A 24214-nucleotide genomic window follows, 5' to 3' on the forward strand; every position below is an offset into this window, starting at 1 on the left:
ACCAATAAATTTGAGCCCACTAGGATCGCCATTGTGGTACCGTCTAAAATGCACCCCGACCGGGGCAGTGGAGCTCACACTTCTAATACTTTTAACATGTTCAGAGATACGTTCCCTGAGCTCACGTGTTGTCTTACCAACATAAAATGCCCCACAGGGGCATGTGAGTAAATACACCACAAACTTCGTAACACAGTTGACATAGTGTGAAAGACTCCACTGCCTCCCGTCGGGGAGCAGAACAGACGCCCCCACATGCATGTAATTACAAAATGTACACCCCCCACATGTATAGGTCCCCAGGGCTCGACAGTGTGGTCTCGGAGTACCCAGCCCCTCAAAATGGCCCCTAACCAGGGTGTCCCTCAATGAGGGCGCTCTCCTGAAAGTAACATTGGGCCTTGGTGGAACGAACAAAGACAATCGCGGATCGTTAACCAAAATGTACCAATATTTATCCAAAATGTGTTTAATCTCGTCATGTTCCAAACAGTATCGAGTGCAAAATCTCGTTTGACGTTTAGAGGAGGTGACAGCTCTATTAGGATTCAAAAGTTTTCCGCGGTCGCTGTTGAGGGTTCTGCTATAAGCCCTCTTTAGTATAGAATCATCATACCCCGGTACCTGAAAGCGAGTGCGCAATTCACTCGCCTCATGTATGAAGGATTTCTGTGTGCTACAGTTGCGGCGAACTCTCAAGTATTGGCCCATAGGGATACCTTTGATAGTGTGCTGTGGATGACAGCTATCTGCCTGTAATAATGCATTAGTAGAGGTATCCTTCCTATACAGACAGGTACTAATTTGGCCTGAAGCATCACATCTTACCCGAAGATCTAAAAACGGGATCATGCATTGATGGTAATTCATGGTGAATTTCAGATTACGGCAATTGATATTTATCTGCCCAACGAATTCGGTCAGTTCCTTAGGACTGCCAGTCCACAGCATGAAGATGTCGTCTATGTACCTGTGCCAGACCAAAATCCGGCACAGGTACACAGAGAGACCATCATCTGCGAACAATTCCCGTTCCCACTCCCCCAGGTACAGGTTAGCGTACGACGGGGCACAGGTCGTCCCCATCGCCGCACCCTGCACCTGGAGGTAGTGGTCGCCATCAAATATCAGAATGTTGTTAGTCAACAAGAATTGTAAAAGGGTCAGTAAAAGCCTATTATGTACAGCGGATTCCAGGCCAAGCTCACTTAAAAATGTGCCTACCGCTGAGAGTCCCAATGCGTGTGGGATGCTGGAATATAGTGCCTCGACGTCGAGCGTGACCAGTAAAGTGCCTGGAGGGACACAAAGGCCATCAATCACCTTTAAAAAGTGGGAAGTGTCCCTAATATAAGAAGGTAAGGCCTGAACGTGAGGCTGCAGATGCTTGTCAATATACACGCTGATGTTCTCAGTGAGAGAGCCGCACCCCGAGACTATTGGACGTCCGGGTGGTGCGGCCAACCTCTTATGCACTTTAGGGAGCGCATAAAAGGTTGGTGTTACTGGATGCAATACCTTCATGAAATCATAGGTCTCATTGGATATTACATTATTCTGCAATGCCTCATCCAATATCGCATATAGTTCCCCCTGGCACCGTGTCACCCTCGACGCCGGAACTCGTCTACTCTATAGCAATCATGTTGGGACAAAATCTGCATACACATATCCCTATAGGCCAACTTGGACATGACCACAACATTACCACCTTTGTCCGACGGCTTTATGATCCAATCGTCCCGTTTCCTCAAGTCGTCAACAGCTTGAACCTCCTCTGCCGTCAAATTCATAGAACGTGTATGTACACGTAATTGCATGAATTCCTTCTCCACAGATGCCACAAAGGTCTGTAGATTGGGATTCAAAGAAAGGGGAGGATACCTTCGAGACCTGCCGCAGAACTGGCCAGTATCCACAAGTGCCAGGGGAGAGGAGGGAAAAGGGCGGGCAGCGTCCAGGGGAGCCGTGGCCTCCGAGCGGGGGGCAAGAATGCCCCCCTCATTACCGTCACCCCCCCCGGGCAGCTCAAAACCGGACTCTTCATACAAATCACATAAATCACGCAATGCCTGACAATCTGCGTCAGATATGGGGCCAGGGGCCGCCGCCAGCCTACCCCTAGGTCGACCCCCATCCGATTGTGTATGTAGTGATTGCAATAGAATTTTTCTTGCAAAAAGATGTAAATCTTTAATTACTTCAAATGTGTCCATATTGTGGGTGGGGCAAAACCCCAGACCACGTGCTAGGACACTGATCATAATCTCGGGGATTGATTCACCCGTAAGGTTAATCACCTGTAAATCGGATGAAGGAAGACCACCAGGGGGGGCACCGGCCCCGGGCCCCAACTGCATTATTCTAAAAAACTGCCAGAGGAGGACGACGGCGCAGAGGCCCGGGCCCCCCGTTCGCCATCCGCCCACCCCTCCCCACCACCCAGGACATGGGTCTCGTCTACACATAGTGTGTCTGTTGTCGCTTTTTTCCGGATGTTATTGCGTTTAACGATTTTGTCTTTTGCAGGTGCACCGCCACCTGTCCTAGAGCGTGTGTCATAAGTCTTGGACTGACCCTGAGTGGATGTAGAGCTCAGGGATGCTGAGCTCGCAGAGCTGGCACTAGTCACTGACCCCTCAGACTCCTCCACCGCACTAGATGTGGGGGGTGGTGCTCCTCCTCTTGGAGGACGAGGTTTTCCAGACTGGGTCCGTTTGAACCCCCACCTGTAAGCAGTTCCTAGTTTGTATGCAAGTCTATCCCTAAGGATCTTCTGATCCCTTTTAACTACCAATTCCTGGTTAAATCGTTTAATGTGATTGTTAAGTTCACCATTCCGCTTCTCATATAGAGGATCGTCACTGCAGAGACAGAGGGAATCGGTGACTTTAGCAATTTCTTTATCAATATTCTTTAACTCTTCCTGATCCAACTCGCTCATAAGGGTTAGGCACACCCTTGCACAAGCCTCAAAGTTATCCTCCCACTTCTTTTTGAACTCAACAGAGAAATTCTTTCTGTGTGGAAATGTCTGAAACCGCAACCATAACGGTGCAAAATTTTCATCAAGATATTCGCGATTGTATTTGACGTTCCACCATAAGCGTGACTTTTGTTCATAAATGCGGATTAATTTTCTGAAACCGCCATTAATGAGTTGGTGAGCATTTCTGCTCTCCTGCGTGCGGGAGCACTCCTGCTCCACCTGGGCAACCAGCGTCTCCCACCGCAACATACCCACCGAAGCAGCCGCAAGAAAAAGGTAAACTAACCGCTAGGTTGCGTCCGCCGGATATAAATATCCTCTTAACCCAATTAAACCAGGTATACCTCCTAAGGCGGGAACGCAAGCTGTGGCTACAAAATTAGTTGGCAATGTCCGTCCACATGAAAATACAGCAAAACCAGTTAGGAAGGTTGAATAGATTGTGGGCGGTACATACCAACAAACCTCATAGGAGACAGCGTTTTTGAAAAACTAGAAAATTTATTTATTTGTAAATAGGATGCATCTTTAAAATAGCATGGACCTTATTCTCAACTACCCCACCTGCAGCTCACATCCCCAGCACCCCCCGCTAGCAAAATCCCCACTCATCCACTCACACAGCATACATCAAGCATGCAGCAGAGTATCAAGGCCTTGTCAGACTTGCCCTCCATAATGGATTCTCGCCGGAGACCAACCTGGTGACCAACCTGGTGAATCGCAGTGAAGGCACCATCAGACTTGCCCTCCATAACGGATTCCCGTTAAAGGATTTAAAGTTGATTCATTACAATTAGGGCCTCAAAAGGTCCTCCTGAGTCCTGTATTGTTATTTTTGGTCACTACCTCGGGGCGGGCGTGCATGCCTGCCTGCCTGCTGCCCTCCTTGCCTGGATGTGTGGTGGTAGCCGTTGATCAGGCTCCAACTCCGGAACGCAATACAACCATCTACACTTTCAAACAATTTAAAAATACAACCATCTAATGTTTCAAACAATTTAAAAATACAACCATCTACATTTTCAAACAATTTACAAAAATGCCAACAAAAATTGCCCTCCGTAAAACATTCTTGGCAAATGCTTTCGACTTGGTTTGTCTTCCGCTGGCTCAAGGGTCCATCTGACCACAGATGCCTGGTCTGTAAAGCACGGTCAGGGCAGCTACAGCATGGGTCTCAGCAGGCTCCCACTTCGGACCGGAATACAACCTTCATTCCCCGCGGTGACAATGGCAGACTTGCCCTCCATAACGGATTCCTCTTTAAAGGATTTAAAGTTGATTCATTACAATTAGGGCCTCAAAGTCCTGTATTGCATGCCTGCCTGCTGCCCTCCTTGGATGTGCAGTGGTAGCCGTTGCTCAGGCTCCACACCGGATTCCATCCCTCATTCCCCGGCCATTACCCGGGGTCACAAATGGCAGACTTGCCCGCCTCCATATGATTCCCGTGAAAGGAATGTGGTGTCATCTTTGCCTGCCATAACTGGTTCTCGTTAAAGGATTTAAAGTACATTCATTTCAAATACACAGCAGGGCCTCGAAAGTCCTCCTCCTGTATTGTTATTTTTGGTCACTACCTCGGGGCGGGCGTGCATGCCTGCCTGCTGCCCTCCTTGGATGTGTAGCATTGCTCAGGCTCCACACCGGATTCCATCCCTCATTCCCCGGCCTTTACCCGGGGTCACAATGTCAGACTTGCCCGCCTCCATAGGATTCTCATTGTAGCGGTACTGAACAAGTACACAGCAAGTAGAAAATGTAATTTAAAAAAAAAAAACGTAAGCTTTTTAACAGTGCCATGGAAAGTTGAGAAGGAAGTCATACATTACCTGACATCACTGAGTGAGGAAGAGCAATCTCGCCATGTTGCGCAGTAGTCCTGCACGGCCGTCACAACACACAACAAACAGCTGTTTGCGGTGCGTTACACAGTGAGTTTGGTGTGTCAGTGTGAAGCAGTCCTCTAATTACACTCCCTGATTGATGTACACACATGCAAGATGTTTTAAAGCACGTTAGGCCTGCAATTTAGCATTCAATGTGATTTCTGCCCTTAAAACGCTGCTTTGCGTCACATCCAGATTTTTCCCCGGGACTTTTTGGCATGTATCCCACTCCGCCATGCCCCCCTCCAGGTGTTAGACCCCTTGAAACATCTTTTCCATCACTTTTGTGGCCAGCATAATTTTTTCTATTTTTCATAGTTCGCCTCCCCATTGAAGTCTATTGCGGTTCGCAAACTTTTCCGCGAACCGAACCTTCCGCGGAAGTTCGCGAACCCGGTTCGTGAACCTAAAATCAGAGGTTCGGCCCATCTCTAAAGCAGAGCAGGAGGAGGATGGTGCGTCAAGGAGGTTCCGTGTGGAAGTTGTAGAAGATTCTGAGGATGTGCACCACGCGCTATGTGAGCCAGTCAACCACATCCTTAGAATTTCGGGGGTTGAGGGTACATGCCCTCTGAACACTGTGCATTCTTTCAGGGCTGTGGGAAATCCCAGCAGTACGACCTCAAAGACACTTGCGGGATGCCCTGCCTCTTCCTGTCATTTTTTTTTTTTTGGGGTACTGTGTCTGCAACGAGTGAAAAGTAATGCAGTGGAGGTGACTGCAACTGAATATGGCAACAACAATAGTAGTAGTGCACATGGCTCTGGTCAGTGGGATGTGTAGTGTCACACACCGAGATACACAACAGTTCAAACACAATACAGTGATAATAACAGAGGCATTGGAGTAGCAGTGGTAAAACTGTGCTTGTGTTTTATGTGGCACACAACTCAATATCACTAGAAGTGGGCTTAGGTGATGGTGGTCAGTGCAAGTGGGCTCTGTCTGTGTACTATCAGACAGACACTGAGGTATGCAGCAGGTGAGGTCAAACACAATGCAGTGATAACACAGGCCCTGGAGCAGTGGTGATAGTGCTCTGCTTGTGTGCTTTTATGTGGCACACAATTCAACATCACTATAAGTGGCCACAGGTGTGAGTCAGTGCTATTGTGCTCTGTCTGTGTACTATCAGACAGACACGGAGAATATGCAACAGTTCAAACACAATACAGTGATAATAACAGAGGCCCTGGAGCACTAGTGGTAAAACTGTGCTTGTGCTTTTATGTGGCACACAATTAGATATCACTATAAGTGGGCATATGTGTGTCTCAGTGCCAGTGTGTCAGACAGACACTGAGAAAATGCTGCAACAGTTCAAACGCAATTTAGTGATAATAACAGAGGCCCTGGAGCACTATTGTGCTTGTAGTGGGCACTGGGCACAATGTTGGGTGCCTGTGGGCTGTGCAGTGTCGCGTGCACACAAAAACAAAAAACAGCAGAAAGATGAAGTAGCCCTCAGAAGGGCTGTTTGGGGTGATTAAACAGCAATCAGCCAGCAAGGATCAAAATAAACAACGCCAGCTAACACTTTCCCTATCTCCAGCAAGCTCTGTCCCTTCCTCTCTCTAATCCAGCCAAAGACAGACTGGAACATGACGGGCACTGCAACATTTTTATAGGGGATGGGTGGGTCCATGAGGGAGTGCAGGCTGATTGGCTGCCATGTGCCTGCTGACTGTGATGTAAGGGGTCAAAGTTTATCCCAATGATGATGTATAGAGGCGGGTCAAATAGCACCATGTGCTCACCACTGGCGGTGAGTACAAATACCTGATCTTGGCAGAATAGTGTTCGTCAGCGAACTGTTCGGGCCATCTCTATTAATAAATGTATTTTTGAATTAAAATAACGTGTTATGCCCAGTATTTTTAATACTAAATGTTATTGGTTTGTAATGGACTGTGTATAGACGTTCTCTTTGAGGAATCCATAATTAACTATAATGAATATGATGGAAAGATTTTTCTTTTGCATTTTGACTAATGGACCCTGTACCCATTTTACCTGAGGGCTAAACACGCAGGATTTCCCTTGCTTTTAAAAGGGGCTTCCAGATTTCATAAGATACTTTCCCCAGGAACCACAGCCACATGTGTGGGGAAGCTATCCCCACCTCCTCCTGGGTATCAGAGGTGGGGGATGCGTACCTTGTCTATTATCTTGAGCAAGGGAGCTCTTAAAGGGAAGGGGGAAACTTTAGGGCCCTTTTCTATTAGCTGCGATCCACTTCAGAAAGCGGATCGCAGCTATTTTGCCGATTGCAATGAGCACCGCGGTGCTCATTTCCCACTAGTGCACATTGTTTTTTCCTGAATCACAATCGTTGGGCAGCGTGTTTTTTGCCGCGAGTGCGCTCCGCTCCTGGCGGCATTTGTGGGTAGTGGAAGTTGTGGGTTGCGCCATCACACTTCCCAATGCAAAAAGTGCCCTTAGGCTTTTGCCACCACACCTTTGCAGGGTATAAACCCAATCTTGTGAATTGTGTGGTTTGGTATTGCTTAGGAGGTGAAGCCCCATGCTCATGGACTCCAGATTACCTAAGAAATACCAACCTGCATGGGAGACAAGGTGATTAAAGTGTTTCGTAAGTGGGACCCTACATTCACTAATCATTTTTTAAATGTTTGCTGTTGCTTTTATTTTATCATTTTGAAAAACAAAACAAAACTGTAAGCTCCTCATTCAAATTATTTTCAACTTCTTGTTCTCACATGCTTTGGGCACTGGAGGTGGGGATGTCCACAGCCTTGCAATGGGTGCACAGTGTGTGTGTGGCTTTGGCATCTTTCCTTCATAAGATCCCCCCAATCCTATGGACCACACTCGCGAGTGTTGAATAACAGCCTGCATGGGGGCAAATTGTTATATTTTGAGATGATTGAGAATTGTGCTAATTATTATGAAATTCTATTGTAAAATAAATTAACCTGCCTGGTGTTCCGATTCCCGCGGCCTTGTAGCCGCGGGAATGTTTTTTGCACATTTTTTTTATCATGTAGCTAGCCTAGCGCTAGCTACATGATTCCCCCTCCCTGCGGCATCCCTCCCTGCCCTCCGATCGCCCCCGGCGCAATCACCCGTCCGAAAATCCTGTTTTGTGGGATTTCCTGGAAGGCTTCCCCCGTCGCCATGGCGACGAACGCCGTGACGTCATCAACGTCGTGACGTCACAGGGAGTCCCGATCCACCCCTCAGTGCTGCCTGGCACTGATTGGCCAGGCAGCGCACGGGGACTCGGGGGGGGGGGGGCCTGTATCGCGGCGGGTAGCAGCGGATCGGCGGCGAGCGGCGGCGATCAGGTACAACACGCAGCAACCAAAGTGTTTGCTGCGTGTTTTAAAAAAAATGTATTCAAATCGCCCAGCGGGGCCTGAGCAGTGACCTCCAACGTCTCTGGACAAGCCTAGCTCGTCCAGAACGCTAGGGAGGTGTAATGATCGGTGTAACACAGAGAGGATCTGATTACCGGTGAACTGCAGTATCACCGGGAATACAGATATATACCAGATTATAGATGATCTGCAGTATCACCGATAATCCGATATACTAGCTAACCTCTGGACACCTGAGTAGAGTGTTTGGTGCAAACAGTAATAATGAGAGGACTGGGCCTCAGAGCAGTAAGGAGTACTGCCCAATTCCTTCTGGACTCTCCCGGAGGGAGGAGTCAGGCTGAGAGAAGGAACGACAGAACGAGAGTGACACTCAAGGGGGAGTGTCACTATCAGGACTGGGAACCGCCTCTAACAGTAACGTCGGTTCTCGAGGTCGGACAAGCCAGGTCGTAAACACACGGACAGGTAAAGCACAGATTCAGAAGGCAGAGGCGAAGTCGAAAGTACAAGCAGAAGCAGGGTTCAGCCACAGGGTATCAGAATATCGAGGTACAAAATCAGAAGGCAGATGCAGAGTCTAAGGACGAGCCGGGGTTCGGCAACAGAGTATCACAATGACAAAGTACAGGATCAGAGTTCAGGAGAATGGTCAGGCAGGCAGAATGTCATAACAGATAATCACAATCAAACTAGTACTTTAAACTATCAACAAATCTAGCTAAGTGTAGGATTACAGCTCCAGCTGGTCCCGGCACACTTTCGGATCTGACTCAGGTCTGTGTGCTACCACGTAATGATCGCAATGCCAGACAACGGGCAAGTGAACAGCCAGCAGTATATATACAAAAGAACTCTCCAGTACCTCCCTTAATTGCTGGACCAATGAGGATCGATGGAAATGTCAGCTGACCCGCTCAGTCAGCTGACCTCCTTCTGGCTGCCATATAGGGCCTGCCTCTCTGCGCGCGCGCGCGTCACTCTCAACCCTGGTGGACTATGAGTCCGAGCCACACCAGCACTGTCCCTGATGCCTGCCGCGGGAGCCGCCGCACTGCACGCGGCGGCTTCTCCGCGTTCACCGCTGTTTATGCGGCATGCGGCGGTTCCGCTGCGCCGCCATGCAGGACGCGGAAGCAACCGCCCTGCTCTGAGAGCAAGCGGCTGCTTTTCCGTGCTTTCTCACAGTACCCCGCACCCCCCCCCCCCCCCCGAGGAGTGGACTCAGGACAACTCCTACCAGGTTTCTCGGGATGTAAGGCGTGAAACTCCTTCCTTAATTCATCCGCATGCATGCGACTCCCAGGTACCCATTGTCTCTCCTCAATGCCATACCCTTTCCAATGCACCAGATATTGTACTGAGTTCTGTACAATGCGTGAGGAGGAGGAGTGGGGCCCACATGGACTGCTGGTTTGAGCAGGGATACGTGAAAGGACCTGGCGGGAAGATCAATGGAATAAGTAACATTATTGATCTTCTTAGCTACCGGGAACGGACCCACAAACCTGGGACCCAGTTTATCTGAGGGCTGTCTCAGGGTCAAGTGGCGTGTGGTCACCCAGACCAAGTCTCCTGGCTGGAACCTCCACTCTAACGAGCGTCTCTTGTCAGCCTGACCCTTTTGACTCCGGAATGCCCTTTCCAAATTACTCTTCACTATCCACCAGATGTCTTTAAATGCCCTCTGCCAAGCTTCCAGGGTGGGAAACGGAGACGAGGCAACTGGCAAAGGGGAGAATTTGGGTGACCTCCCTGTCACAATCTGGAATGGAGAAAAACCAGAAGAAGAACTCTTTAAATTATTCTGTGCGAATTCTGTGAAGGCCAGACATTTTACCCAGTCATTTTGTGCCTCCGCAACGTAACATCTTAAGAACTGCTCCAAAGACTGATTAATCCGTTCAGTCTGCCCATTTGTCTGTGGGTGGTAGCCTGACGAGAAAGACAACTTCATGCCCATTTGGTGGCAAAATGCCCTCCAGAATCCAGAGATGAATTGGACTCCCCGATCAGACACTATGTTCTCCGGAATGCCATGCAGCCGGAAAATGTGGATGATGAATAAGTCGGCCAATTCCTAGGCCGAGGGGAGTCCTTTCAAGGGCACGAAATGGGCCATTTTGCTAAAGCGGTCGACTACCACCCAAATGACCGACATGCCTTCAGACCTGGGGAGCTCACCCACAAAATCCATGGACAAGTGGATCCATGGTTCACTCGGGGCGGGCAAAGGCTGTAAGGTACCGACAGGTGCCAGCCGGGAGGGCTTACTTTTTGCACAAATTGCACATTCCCTAACAAACTCCTTACAATCAGCTGACAGGGAGGGCCACCAGGCACACCTGGCTACAAGATCCTGCGTTCTGGCTGCTCCGGGATGTCCAGCATTTTTATGCGCATGGAACATCTCTAGGATTTGGAGACGGAAGGGCAGAGGAATGAACATAACCCCTTCAGGCTTCCCTTCCGGGATGTCCTGCTGGAAGGGGCTTAATGTCTCCTTCTAGTCTTCCCAAGTATCGGTTGCAGCCAGCACCAATTTCTGAGGAACAATAGTCTCAGGGATGGGGGGCTGTGCTTTCTCTGGCTCAAAGCACCTGGACAAAGCGTCTGCCTTAACGTTTTTGCTGCCTGGAGTGTAAGTAATTATGAATCTGAACCTTGTAAAGAATAAAGACCATCGGGCCTGACGGGGACTTAATCTCTTAGCTCCCTCGATGTATTCTAAATTCTTGTGATCCGTGAAAACCATGATAGTGTGCTCTGCTCCTTCTAGCCAGTGACGCCACTCTTCAAAGGCCAGTTTAATGGCCAGGAGCTCTCTGTTGCCTATATCATAGTTCCTCTCTGCCGGAGAGAACCTACGAGAAAAGTAAGCACAGGGATGTAGTCTTCCCTGTAACCCTGACCGCTGAGACAGCACAGCCCCTACCCCGACCTCCGAGGCGTCAACCTCAACAATGAAAGGATAAGAGGTGTCAACATGTCTCAGGATTGGTGCGGAACAAAACAATTCCTTCAAAGTAGAAAATGCATTCTGAGCTTAAGGAGACCAGTGGGTAGTATCTGCCCCCTTTCTTGTGTACCCTTTTATAAACCTCCTATAGTAATTTGCAAAACCCAGGAATCTCTGGAGGGCTTTCAGCCCCACAGGTTGCGGCCATTCGAGGACAGCTGTGACTTTAGCAGGGTCCATTGACAGACCTGAGGTAGAAATCACATACCCCAGAAACGTGACGGATGTCACCTCAAAAATACACTTTTCCAACTTGGCAAACAGCATATTTTGTCTCAGCTTGTTCAGCACAATTTTGACATGGATCCTGTGTTCAGAGAGGTTGTCAGAGTAGATCAGTATATCATCGAGATATACCAGAACAAATCTGCCCAACACCTCTCTGAATACCTCATTAATTAATTCTTGGAAGACGGCTGGCGCATTACACAACCCGAAGGGCATCACTAAGTACTCGTAATGCCCGTTGGGTGTGTTGAAGGCCGTCTTCCATTCATCGCCCTTTCTAATGCGGATCAGGTTGTATGCACCCCTCAGATCCAACTTCGAGAAGATCTTAGCTCTCGTGACCTGTGTGAATAAATCATCTATCAAAGGTAACGGATAGCGATTCTTCACGGTGATCTTATTCAGGCCATGGTAATCAATACAGGGTCGCAGGCCTCCGTCTTTCTTTTTAACAAAAAAGAACCCTGCCCCGGCAGGCGACCGGGACGGGCGAATGAAGCCCTTGGCCAAATTCTCACGGATATATTCTTGCATGGCCAATTTTTCGGGCCCAGATAAATTGTACAAATGCCCCCGGGGGGGCATACAACCTGAACGGAGATTGATGGGACAATCGTAAGGGCGATGTGGGGGTAACTTATCTGCTGCCTTGGGACAAAATACGTCAGCATAATCTAAATATTGCTCAGGAACCCCCTCAACCAGTATCCTGGTTTGGCCCAAAGTTACCTTCCCTAAACATTGTTGGAAACAATGTTCTGACCAGGAAACTAATTGCCCGGTGGCCCAATCAATGTGCGGAGAATGAAGGCATAGCCATGGCATACCAAGTATAATGGTGGACGTAGACATGTGTAACACAAAAAACTGTAATCTCTCCCAATGTAAGACCCCCACCGTGATTCCTATCTGTGGTGTCTGGGACAGCGGACGATTCCTCTGTAGAAGAGAATCGTCCACTGCCGTAACCTGGATGGGTGGTTCCACCGCTGTGAGCAGAATACCCAATCTTTTAGCAAAGTCAATATTCATAAAATTAGCCGCGGAGCCTGAATCGATGAAGGCTTCCGTGGTCTCGGTCTTATCCTCCCATGTAACCGTACAGGGAAAAAGCAACCGTTTTTCTTCTAGGGGTATGAATCGGGCGCCTAGAGTGTTACCCCCTACAACTCCTAGGCGGTAGCGTTTCCCGGCTTATTAGGGCAATTTCGTACCCTATGCCCCCCTTCACCACAATACAAACATAATTGTTCAGACATTCTCCGTCTTCTCTCCACCTGGGTCAACTTTGACCGACCGATCTGCATCGGCTCAGGCGGAGGCAAGACCGGAGAAGACGAGACAGAGGGAGATGGAGTTACTAGGGGTGCAGCGGGAGGCGCCGCGTAAGATGTCAACCTGACACGATGCCTGCCCCTAGTCTGTCTCTGATGGCGTAGCCTACGGTCGATTCGAATGGCCGATGAGATGGCCTCATCGACTGTTTTGGGCTCGGGCTGACTTAACATCAAGTCGGAGACCTCATCCGACAACCCAGACAGGAAGCAATCCAACAGGGCATAGGTGTCCCACCTGGCCGTAACTGACCACCTACGACAGTCGGCCGCATAATCTTCGACTGGACCCTTGCCTTGCCATAGAAGCTTGAGCTTCCGCTCAGAGGTCGCGGGCGCGGCAAGGTCCGGGTCGTCGTAATTTACTGCCATGGCTTTAAAGAATTCCTTTACAGAGGTCAAAGCTGTGTCTCCGGGGGGCAGGCTATATGCCCAGGTCTGGGAGTCACCGGACAATAAAGTTTTGATAAACGTGAATCTCTGGGTCTCAGTACCAGAGGATCGTGGTCTCAATTCAAAATATGATAACACTCTACTCCTAAAACTGCGGAAGTCAGATCTGTGGCCAGAAAACCATTCAGGAACGGGCATACGTATGTCCACGCTAGGAGGGGATCGCACCTCATCCACTGACGTCTGGAGGGTTTATACAGACCCTGACAGAGCCTCAATTAATGCTTTGTGTTCACCCAGCACTCGATTGACATTATCCACCGAAGTGGCAAGTTCCCCCAGAGGACCAGTGCGTGCGTCCATTTTGTTTTGGGTCTGGCGTTCTGTAACGATCGGTGTAAGACAGAGAGGATCTGATTACCGGTGAACTGCAGTATCACCGGGAATACAGATATACACCAGATTATAGATGATCTGCAGTATCACCGATAATCCGATATACTAGCTAACCTCTGGATACCTGAGTAGAGTGTTTGGTGCAAACAGTAATAATGAGAGGACTGGGCCTCAGAGCAGTAAGGAGTACTGCCCAATTCCTTCTGGACTCTCCCCGAGGGAGGAGTCAGGCTGAGAGAAGGAACGACAGAACGAGAGTGACACTCAAGGGGGAGTGTCACTATCAGGACTGGGAACCGCCTCTAACAGTAAGGTCGGTTCTCGAGGTCGGACAAGCCAGGTCGTAAACACACGGACAGGTAAAGCACAGATTCAGAAGGCAGAGGTGAAGTCGAAAGTACAAGCAGGGTTTGGCCACAGGGTATCAGAATATCGAGGTACAAAATCAGAAGGCAGATGCAGAGTCTAAGGACGAGCCGGGGTTCGGCAACAGAGTATCACAATGACAAAGTACAGGATCAGAGTTCAGGAGAATGGTCAGGCAGGCAGAAGGTCATAACAGATAATCACAATCAAACTAGTACTTTAAACTATCAACAAATCTAGCTAAGTGTAGGATTACAGCTCCAGCTGGTCCCGGCACACTTTCGGATCTGACTCAGGTCTGCGTGCTACCATGTAATGATCGCAACGCCAGACAACGGGCAAGTGAACAGCCAGCAGTATATATACAAAAGGACTCTCCAGTACCACCCCTAATTGCTGGACCAATGAGGATCGATGGAAATGTCAGCTGACCCGCTCAGTCAGCTGACCTTCTTCTGGCTGCCATATAGGGCCTGCCTCTCTGCGCGCGCGCGCGTCACTCTCAACCCTGGTGGACTATGAGTCCCAGCCACACCAGCACTGTCCCTGATGCCTGCCGCGGGAGCCGCCGCACTGCACGCGGCGGCTTCTCCGCGTTCACCGCTGTTTATGCGGCATGCGGCGGTTCCTCCACGCCGCGCCGCCATGCAGGACGCGGAAGCAGCCGCCCTGCTCTGAGAGCAAGCGGCTGCTTTTCCGTGCTTTCTCACAGGAGGTTAATCAAATCGTGCAATAAGAACATCTCAAGTAGAAGGTGGAGCACTCTCTCACACAAAAATGGAGGTGAGTTTTCATGAGCCAAGGCCAGCAGCCCAAGTACCTCCTGGGCTGCGCTGCATACAAGTCCAAAAAGGTCGGTACCATGTTTATCAAAAGTAAAAATTTATTTAAAGGACCAATATTGTGAAAATTGTTACACAAAGATATACAAATAAGAAGTACGTTTCTTCCACAGGAAGGAAGGAATGGAGGACAGCGAGCGTGTTTACTATACTATACTATTATATTATATTATACTATGTTGCTGTCGCTTACAGTAGTTGGTAGAAATCTGATGGAACCAACAGGTTTTTAAAGTGTACCTAAATGGTACACACTGCATTATTTGTACTTACCTGGGGCTTCCTCCAACCCCATGAGGTCTGCAGACACCCTCGCCATCCTCTATTCTTCCATGGCCGCCAGTACTTCTGTCAGTCGGGGGCCAGTCGTCCTTTTCTATGCAGCCGGTTCTGCCGGTGTTCTGCATCTGCAAAGTACAGTCTGATGATTCTTGGAGCCGCTGTTGACCTCCAAGCCCATTTCTCAGGTTTGTTTACATTTGAGCTAAAAGTGTCCAGTACAAAATTATTCATAACCTTCTCAGTAATCAATAGAAATTGGCTATTACAGCAATCAAATGCTTCATATAATTGCAGACCAGTTTTTTCTTGTCTCCACAGGTATTTTTGCCCATTCATGTTTAGCAATGAGCTCCAAATCTTTCAGGTTGGAGGGTCTTCTTGCCATCACCCTGATATTTAGCTCCCTCCACAGATTCTCAATTGGATTCAAGTCAGGACTGCCACTCCAAAACGTTAATGTTGTTGTCTGCTAACCATTTCTGCACCACTTTTGCTGTGTGTTTTGGGTCATTGTCGTGCTGAAATGTCCACTGGTGCCCAAGGCCAAATTTCTCTGCAGACTGCCTGATGTTGTGGTTGAGAATCCCCATGTATTGCTCTTTTTTCATGGTGCTGTTTACTGTGATTAGGTTCCCTTGTCCATTGGCTGAAAAAAAACCCCAAAGCATTAGGTTCCCACCACCATGTTTGACAATGGGGATGGTTTTCTTTGGCTTGAAGGCTTCCCCTTTTCTATACCAAATGAAGGAAACATCATTGTGACAAAACAATTCAATTTTTGTTTCATTTGACCATAACACAGGAGACCAGAAGTCTTCTTCTTTGTCCAGATAAGCATTTGCAAAGACCATGCTGTCTGTTGAAGTGTTCAGCACTGGCCTGTCATTGACTTGCTCAGTTTTTCTGGGCAGAAAACACAAACAGACAAGTTTGCTCTGAGTCTAGAGTTCTGTTTGTGATGTTTACAATTGATTTCTGTCATTGCTGAGCTAATTAGCCTTAGTTTTATCACCTGAGTTATACCTGAGCGTGGCCACAGCCATGCTCAGATGTGAATCTTGTTAGTTTGACACGCTGTGGCATCATCCAGTGGCAAAAAATGATACAATTCACAGATTGTGAGCAGAGAGGAGCAAATTGTCTATTACCTCTCCAGGTTCCTATGCCGCTTTTGTGTGCCTTATCTGGAGAAGTGGCTTTCTCCTTGGTTTGCATCCATGGAACCCAGCAGTGTGCAGTATCCATTGGATTGTCTGCCTTGAGACATTGCCACCAGCAGAGCCCAGATTCACCAGGATGGCCTTGGTGGTGATGCTTGGATTCTTCTTCACCTCTCTCACTATCCTCCTGGCCAGCACAGGTGTCACTTTTGGCTTCCGACCACGTCCACAGAGATTCCACAGTGCAAAACATCTTGTGTTTTTTAATAATACTTTGCAATGTAGCCACTGGAACTTGAAAACATTTAGAAATGGCCTTGTAGCCCTTTCCTGACTTGTGAGCAGCCACAATGCGCAGCCGCAGTTCCTCACTGCTCCTTTGTCTCAGCCATGACTGTCATAGGAGCCCTAGTGGTCAGACCGCGAAATGCCTTCCGAACGGTGCCAGCGCACGGATCGTGCGAACTGTGGTCGCAGTCAATGCATAGGAACCGTTGGGAATTGGCCGCAGACAAACCAGAAGGGAGCCTGTGAGTTACGGTAATTACAACTTACACACTATTTCAGGGTATATCTGCCACCACCACTGGTATGGGCCAGTGGTCCCTACCGACTGACTGATCCTGCAAATAAAACAGTTAAAACATGCTGTATTCTGTCTAGCTAACAACAATACAATAGTAGCGTCTCTCCAGAAATCTGGTTCAGTTTGTGCGGCTGAGAAGCAGGGTAGCGGAACAGTGAATGACTTTGATAAAGTCTTTATTCACGGGCAATATAAATAATTAATATATACAGACAATTATTAAAATCAACAATTATTGAAAAATTAATAGCCAGTATGAAAAATAAAAGAAAGGGAGAAAAAATACTTAGTTTCATGAAGGATGTCCTTTTGTGGGAAGAATCATAAAGTCCTTGGTAAAATCCTTTATTTCAGCTCAATTTAAAATCCAAGCAAAATGGCCACCACTTGTTCCTCACGGTGGCCGCGCGTTCATGAAGGTGGAAAATGGAGGAATGAGGGAGGAGTCCCTTGCAACCACTTTTGAACAATGCACATCTTTGGGTGGAGCCTCAAGTACAGCCCAGGGGTTGGACAGGGGCGGTGAGCTCCCTGGATGGGTGCTCTATGCCCATCAAATATGACTTTTGTCATATCTCGGCTTCCGCTTTCCGCAGACACATGACCATCACATATTAATATTTCTCAGACTAGGCCAGTTCATATGAAACCAAACTTGGGCATGTTTGCATGCCCAGTTAAAAACCAGTGGAATTCCCCGAGTTCTGGTTATGCCAGTGGCCCCAATTTAATATCAAAATACTCACAAGATCCGGACCAGCAAATTGATATAACTTTCACATTTCTCACCTGAACCGTATTGCTTAAACATGCTCAAAATCATAAACTCCAGGCTTTCTTATTCCGTCTATATGGCTCCAGCCAGTCTGGAGGGAAGCAGTGCTGGAATAGACTGACCATTTGGTGAGCCTATAGACATCTATCTGAGGTAATGAAAAGTAAACACTAGCCTCCTGAATACAAGGGTTTGTTCCTGGTCATTAGCATATCAAAAGAGCCATCCTGCAGTTAAGCTGATGCTATCTCTCTGCTGAGAAAAGACTGCAGATGCTCCTACACAATCAATCCAGATATAGCACGTCACTGGCAATCGGTGCAATAAACCAATTGCTTTCTCGTTTCTCACGGCTGTTCCGTGACAATGGCCTCAATTCACTAAGATCATGCTAGAGATAATAAGGCAAGAGAAAATTTACCTCCACACGTGAGAGAGTTATCTTACCTCTTCATTCCTTAAGTTACGTCTCCTGTAGTTAATTTACCTCCTCTGTAGTTAATTTACCTCCTCTGTAGTTATTTTCACATGCAGCTAATTAACAGCCTGACTTTAACTCTGGAGTTATTTTAAGGATTGGAGAGTTAATTTAAAGACAGAAGAGTTAACTTTAGGCTTGCCTGAGGTAAAATGTTTCCTGAATACTACATGCCTTATCACCATGGTAACAACTCTAGAAGAGTTATTAAAGACAGGAGATAAGTTTAGTGAATTGAGGCCAATGACTGTTTACAAACAGCAGAGAGCAACTGCAGAGAGCTGCTGTTTTTCACCTGTTTAAAATAGTTGTTCCCAATAAATCAGGGTAATTAGGATGCTTTAGAACAGCTTGGTCTATTTGGAATGGTATAGAACTTTGGATTTTCCCACAGACTCTGACAGTATGTGAAGGGTATGAATAATTTTGGACTGGCACTTTTTGCTCAAATGTAAATAAAAGGTGAGAAATGTTTTTTTTTTCCACAATAATGCCTCTTGTACATTGTCTTATTATCTTTTGGGAGACGCCTATGTCATTTCCCATCAAAAAATGACTTGCTGGTTAAGTAAAAGTAAAAGTCAAAATTTGCCAGAGGTATGAATAATTATGGGCAGCACTGTAGCTCTCACCTTGTCAGGGACTGGTGATTTGCAACAAAAGTGTCTGCCAGCTCAATAAAAGCAGTGCCACAGGCTGACAACATCCATGCCACGCTGAATTAAAGGGGTTCTTTCGCGAAAAAAGTAGGCAGTTAAAAAATGTGACAGATGACAGGTTTTCAGCCAGTCCATCTTTTTAAGGGGGATTCTCAGGGCTTTCTTTGTTTTCAACAGCATTTCCTGAACAGCAGTTTAACTGCCAAAATAGCAAGATACCAGCCCGCCTCCCTAATCACTTGCACACTATTATGTCAGTTAGATTTTGCAACTGTTGTTCAGGAAATGCTGTTGAAAACAAAGAAAGCCCTGAGAATCCCCCTTAAAAAAATGGACTGGCCCAAAACCTGTCATCTGTCACATTTTTTAACTGCCTACTTTTTTCGCGAAAGAACCCCTTTAAGGCAGTAATTTATGCAAAAGGGTCCCTAACCAAGTACTGAGTACATATGTATCAATTGTTCTTACCTGAGGAAAATGTATGCGTGCTCTAACACCAAGTTTTAACCCTAGAAAGTCTGGCTCTGCAAATCTGGCTCAATTGGTTATTCATGAGGCAATGCTCATTCAAATTTGCATTTGCTTTCGCACGCCAAACTATGCAGGGTCAAAAAACGAATACCGCAAAGCGGTCGCCCTGCGGGAATTAGTTCATGCCACATTAGCACTTGGTGTTAGAGCACGCATACATTTTCCTCAGGTAAGCATTTTTTTGTAGTTGTATCCTTTGGAGGCAGTGGAAGATGGCTTGCTCTGGTGGTGTGAGCCCTGGAGTGAGTTGTTTGCACCTGTCCTCCCCCCCTCTGGAGTGTTGTGTGTGAGCCAGCCCTGAGCTCTAAAGTTTGGGGTGACCCATGCTTCACTCCTTACTCATGTGGTGCCCCCAAGTTAATGCTCATGTAGCAGAACGCAATGGACGTTAAGGTAAGTGCCTGTTTTTAATATTGGGAGGTTGGAGCGGACGGCTCCCCTCGGCGCTGGCCACACTTAGGAGGGGTCGCCTGCGCCACCCAGCCTCCCCCTCCGGGGTGCTGCTGTGGTTCCCAGGCGGTGAGAGTGCCTGGGACCCCGCAGTCCCCCGGTTTTATGGGGGCATTGGGAAGCCTCCCGTGGCGCTCCTGGATAGTGCTAATGTGGCATGAACTAATTCCCGCAGGGCGACCGCTTTGCGATATTCGTTTTTTGACCCTGTATAGTTTGGCGTGCGAAAGCAAATGCATATTTGCATGAGCATTGCCTCATGAATAGCCAATTGAGCCAGATTTGCAGAGCCAGACTTGCTAGGGTTAAAACTTGGTGTTAGAGCACGCATACATTTTCCTCAGGTAAGCATTTTTGGTAGTTGTATCCTTTGGAGGCAGGTGGAAGATGGCTTGCTCTGGTGGTGTGAGCCCTAGAGTGAGTTGTTTGCACCTGTCCTCCCCTCCTCTGGAGTGTTGTGTGTGAGCCAGCCCTGAGCTCTAAAGCTTGGGGTGACCCATGCTTCACTCCTTTCTCATGTGGTGCCCCCAAGTTAATGCTCATGTAGCAGAACGCAATGGACGTTAAGGTAAGTGCCTCTTTTTAATATTGGGAGGTTGGAGCGGATGGCCCTCCCCGGTGCTGGCCATGCTTAGGGGGGGTCGCCTGCGCCACCCAGCCTCCCCCTCCGGGGTGCAGCTGCGGTTCCCAGGCGGTGAGAGTGCCTGGGACCCCGCGGTCCCCCGGTTGTATGGGGGCATTGGGAAGCCTCCCCGTGGCGCTCCTGGATAGTGCTTATGTGGCATGAACTAATTCCCGCAGGGCGACCGCTTTGCGGTATTCATTTTTTGACCCTGCATAGTTTGGCGTGCGAAAGCAAATGCATATTTGCATGAGCATTGCCTCATGAATAGCAAATTGAGCCAGATTTGCAGAGCCAGACTTGCTAGGGTTAAAACTTGGTGTTAGAGCACGCATAAATTTTCCTCAGGTAAGCATTTTTTTGTAGTTGTATCCTTTGGAGGCAGGTGGAAGATGGCTTGCTCTGGTGGTGTGAGCCCTGGAGTGAGTTGTTTGCACCTGTCCTCCCCCCCCCCCCCCTCTGGAGTGTTGTGTGTGAGCCAGCCCTGAGCTCTAAAGCTTGGTGTGACCCATGCTTCACTCCTTTCTCATGTGGTGCCCCCAAGTTAATGCTCATGTAGCAGAACGCAATGGACGTTAAGGTAAGCGCCTGTTTTTAATATTGGGAGGTTGGAGCGGATGGCCCTTCCCGATGCTGGCCACGCTTGGGGGGGTCGCCTGCGCCACCCAGCCTCCCCCTCTGGGGTGCAGCTGCGGTTCCCAGGCGGTGAGAGTGCCTGGGACCCCGCGGTTCCCCGGTTGTATGGGGGCATTGGGAAGCCTCCCCGTGGCGCTCCTGGATAGTGCTTATGTGGCATGAACTAATTCCCGCAGGGCGACCGCTTTTCGGTATTCGTTTTTTGACCCTGCATAGTTTGGCGTGTGAAAGCAAATGCATATTTGCATGAGCATTGCCTCATGAATAGTCAATTGAGCCAGATTTGCAGAGCCAGACTTGCTAGGGTTAAAACTTGGTGTTAGAGCACGCATACATTTTCCTCAGGTAAGCATTATATGTATCAATTGTATCCTTTTATTTTTTAAAGGGACAACATTTTTCAATTTAAAATCTTTGTTTTATTGATTTCATGTAATTTTCTGATTTTCTAAGATTTTTATTTTGGGGTTTTCATGAGCTGTAAGCAATAATCATCTAAATAAAGGCTTGAAATATCTCCCTTTGCATATAATGAGTCTATTCCTTATATTGGTTTCTTCCATCGCTTGGCCATCTCCGTCAAAGCTTTGATCAGCTGTAGGGATGCTCATTCGGATTTCGCAGAATTGAAATTTTCGACTGGAAATTTGAATTTCCAATCGGAACTCGGAAATTGGAAAACCGATCTCGGAAATTGGATTTCTGCAGAAATACTGCATTACTGCAACTCGGTAATTTTAGCCCAATCACAGAACTCGGAAGCATTGGACCAATCAGAGAATGCAGAGTCAACTCAGAAGTATTTGGCCAATCAGAGAATGCAAAAAAAAAAAAGACCCAAAAAACACTACTCGGAAATCCGAACTCAGAAATCGGAAACTGATCGGAAATCCGTGAAATTGGTAATCAGCATTGGCGGAAATCGGAATTTCTGCAGAATCGGAAATCGACATTTTCGACCAGCTGTGATCTATTTTTGTTCAAAATGGCAATGCTTGCAGCTCCCATACAGCTTTCAAATCAGCAAGAACTGAATCAGGCATTCGGAGAAGAAGAGTAAAAGAAAAGGAGATAGCAAAGAAAAGGTGGGCAGAAGTATACCGAACTTGTTCGTCTATCTATGTGTACCGGTTTTCACTCGGAACTTCAGTTCCACAGGGCAGGATTACCAAGTAACAGAGCCGGATTAAGACCACACAGGGCCCCAAGCAGAGCAATTAATTTAGGGGCCCCCCTCCTCAGCCACCCTGTTGAAAGGATGTCCCCCCAGTATAGGTGGCTGGATGTCCCTGCAGTATAGGGAGTCGGATGTCCCCCTAATATAGGTAGTAGTCAGATGTCCCCTCAGAATAGATAGCGAGAAAACCCTCCAGTAAAGGTAACCAGATGTTCCCTCAGTATTGGTAGCCAGATGACTACCCCCCCCCCCCCCTTTACAGGTAGCCAGATGCCCCCACCCACCCAAGCAGCCGCCCACTATTTCCACAGTATAGGTAGCCAGATGCCTCAGTATAACCAGGTAACCAGATATACCTCAGCCCTTGTTTTACAGGTGGGTGACATGATAAGAGACCCTAGCTCTCACCATGGAGAACAGACACTAAAGGGTCCCATACACTGAGCCGATTAGCGGCTGATCGAAATCGATCGACCGCAAATCGATTGACCAATCAATCGATTTGCGGCCGATTTCGATCTATTTCGATCAATTGCAATCGATCTGACATGCTGGAAAATCTAGGTCGATCTGTTGAGATTGCCTATCATTTTTCATTGGACCTAATGAAAATCTGATGGCAAAAAAATGCCATCAGATCAAATCTTTTCCTAGTAAAAAATGTTCCTAAACACATCAGATAGATCAGAAATCTATCTGATGATCTATCTGCTGCTAATCTAACGAGTGTATGGTAAGAAGCACTGAGGAGAACCTGCACCGAAGATGCGGCGCAGGAACCTGGAGAGGTAATAGACACTTTGCCAGGGACGGATCAAGACCAAGTTGCGCCTGGGGCAAGGTTAGGTTTTGGCGCCTAAAGGTCAGGTTTTGGCGCCTAAAGGTCAGGTTTTGGCGCCTAAACTGCCATTCATTTTGCTGCCTTTTTAAGAATACAACAAACTGCGCCTGGGGCAAGATACCCGCCTGCCCCAAACCCCCCCCCCCCCCCCCTAGATCCGTCCCTGCACTTTGCTCCTCTCTGCTCACAATCTGTGAATTGCATCATTTTTTGCCACTGGGTAATGCCACAGCGTGTCAAACTAACAAGATTCACATCTGAGCATGGCTGTGGCCGCGCTCAGGTATAACTCGGGTGATTAAACTAAGGCTAATTAGCTCAGCAATGACAGAAATCAATTGTAAACATCGCAAACAGAACTCTAGACTCAGAGCAAACTTGTCCGTTTGTGTTTTCTGCCCAGAAAAACTGAGTAAATCAATGACGGGCCAGTGCACACTTCAACAGACAGCAGTGACAGCAAAATGTGCATTTTCTACACCAATTAAAGTAGCTTCTGTGAAAAGATGCCTGCGTTTTCCATCATGATGTGTAAAAAAAAATGCATATACAAAACAAGAAAGCTGACAGACAAGTGTGCTACCAGCTGAAGGTTTTTTAGCAGAGCAGTTTGTCTAAATGCTGATGCTATCATGCAGTGCAGTTTCTAGGCTAAAATGCACCCAGGGCGAGGGTGTAAAAATTGCGCCCCCCCCCCCCCCCCGGTGTAGGTAGCCAGCTATAGGTCCCCCCCCCGAGTATAGGTGGCCAGGCATAGGTGAGCCAGTAAAGTTGCCCCCCGTATAGGTTAGCTAGGTAGGTGCCTCCAATATAGGTAGCCAGTATAGTTGCCCCCAGCATAGGTTAGATAGGTAGGTACCCCCAGTATAGGTTAGTTAGGTAGGTGCCCCCAGTATAGGTAGCCAGTATAGTTGCCACCTGTATAGGCTAGCTAGGTAGGTAGGTGCCCCCAATACAGGTTAGATAAGTGCCCCCAGTATAGGTTAGATAGGTAGCTGCCCCCCAGTATAGGTTAGATTAGGTAGCTGCCTCTCAGTATAGGTTAAATAGGTAGGTGCCCCCAGTATAGGTTAGATTAGGTATGTGCCCCCCAGTATAGATTAGATAGGTAGCTGCCCCCCAGCATAGGTTAGACAGGTAGCTGCCCCCCAGCATAGGTTAGATAGGTAGCTGCCCCCCAGCATAGGTTAGACAGGTAGCTGCCCCCAGTATAGGT

This window comes from Hyperolius riggenbachi, chromosome 8 (assembly GCF_040937935.1).
Source record: "Hyperolius riggenbachi isolate aHypRig1 chromosome 8, aHypRig1.pri, whole genome shotgun sequence".
Lineage (NCBI taxonomy): Eukaryota > Metazoa > Chordata > Amphibia > Anura > Hyperoliidae > Hyperolius > Hyperolius riggenbachi.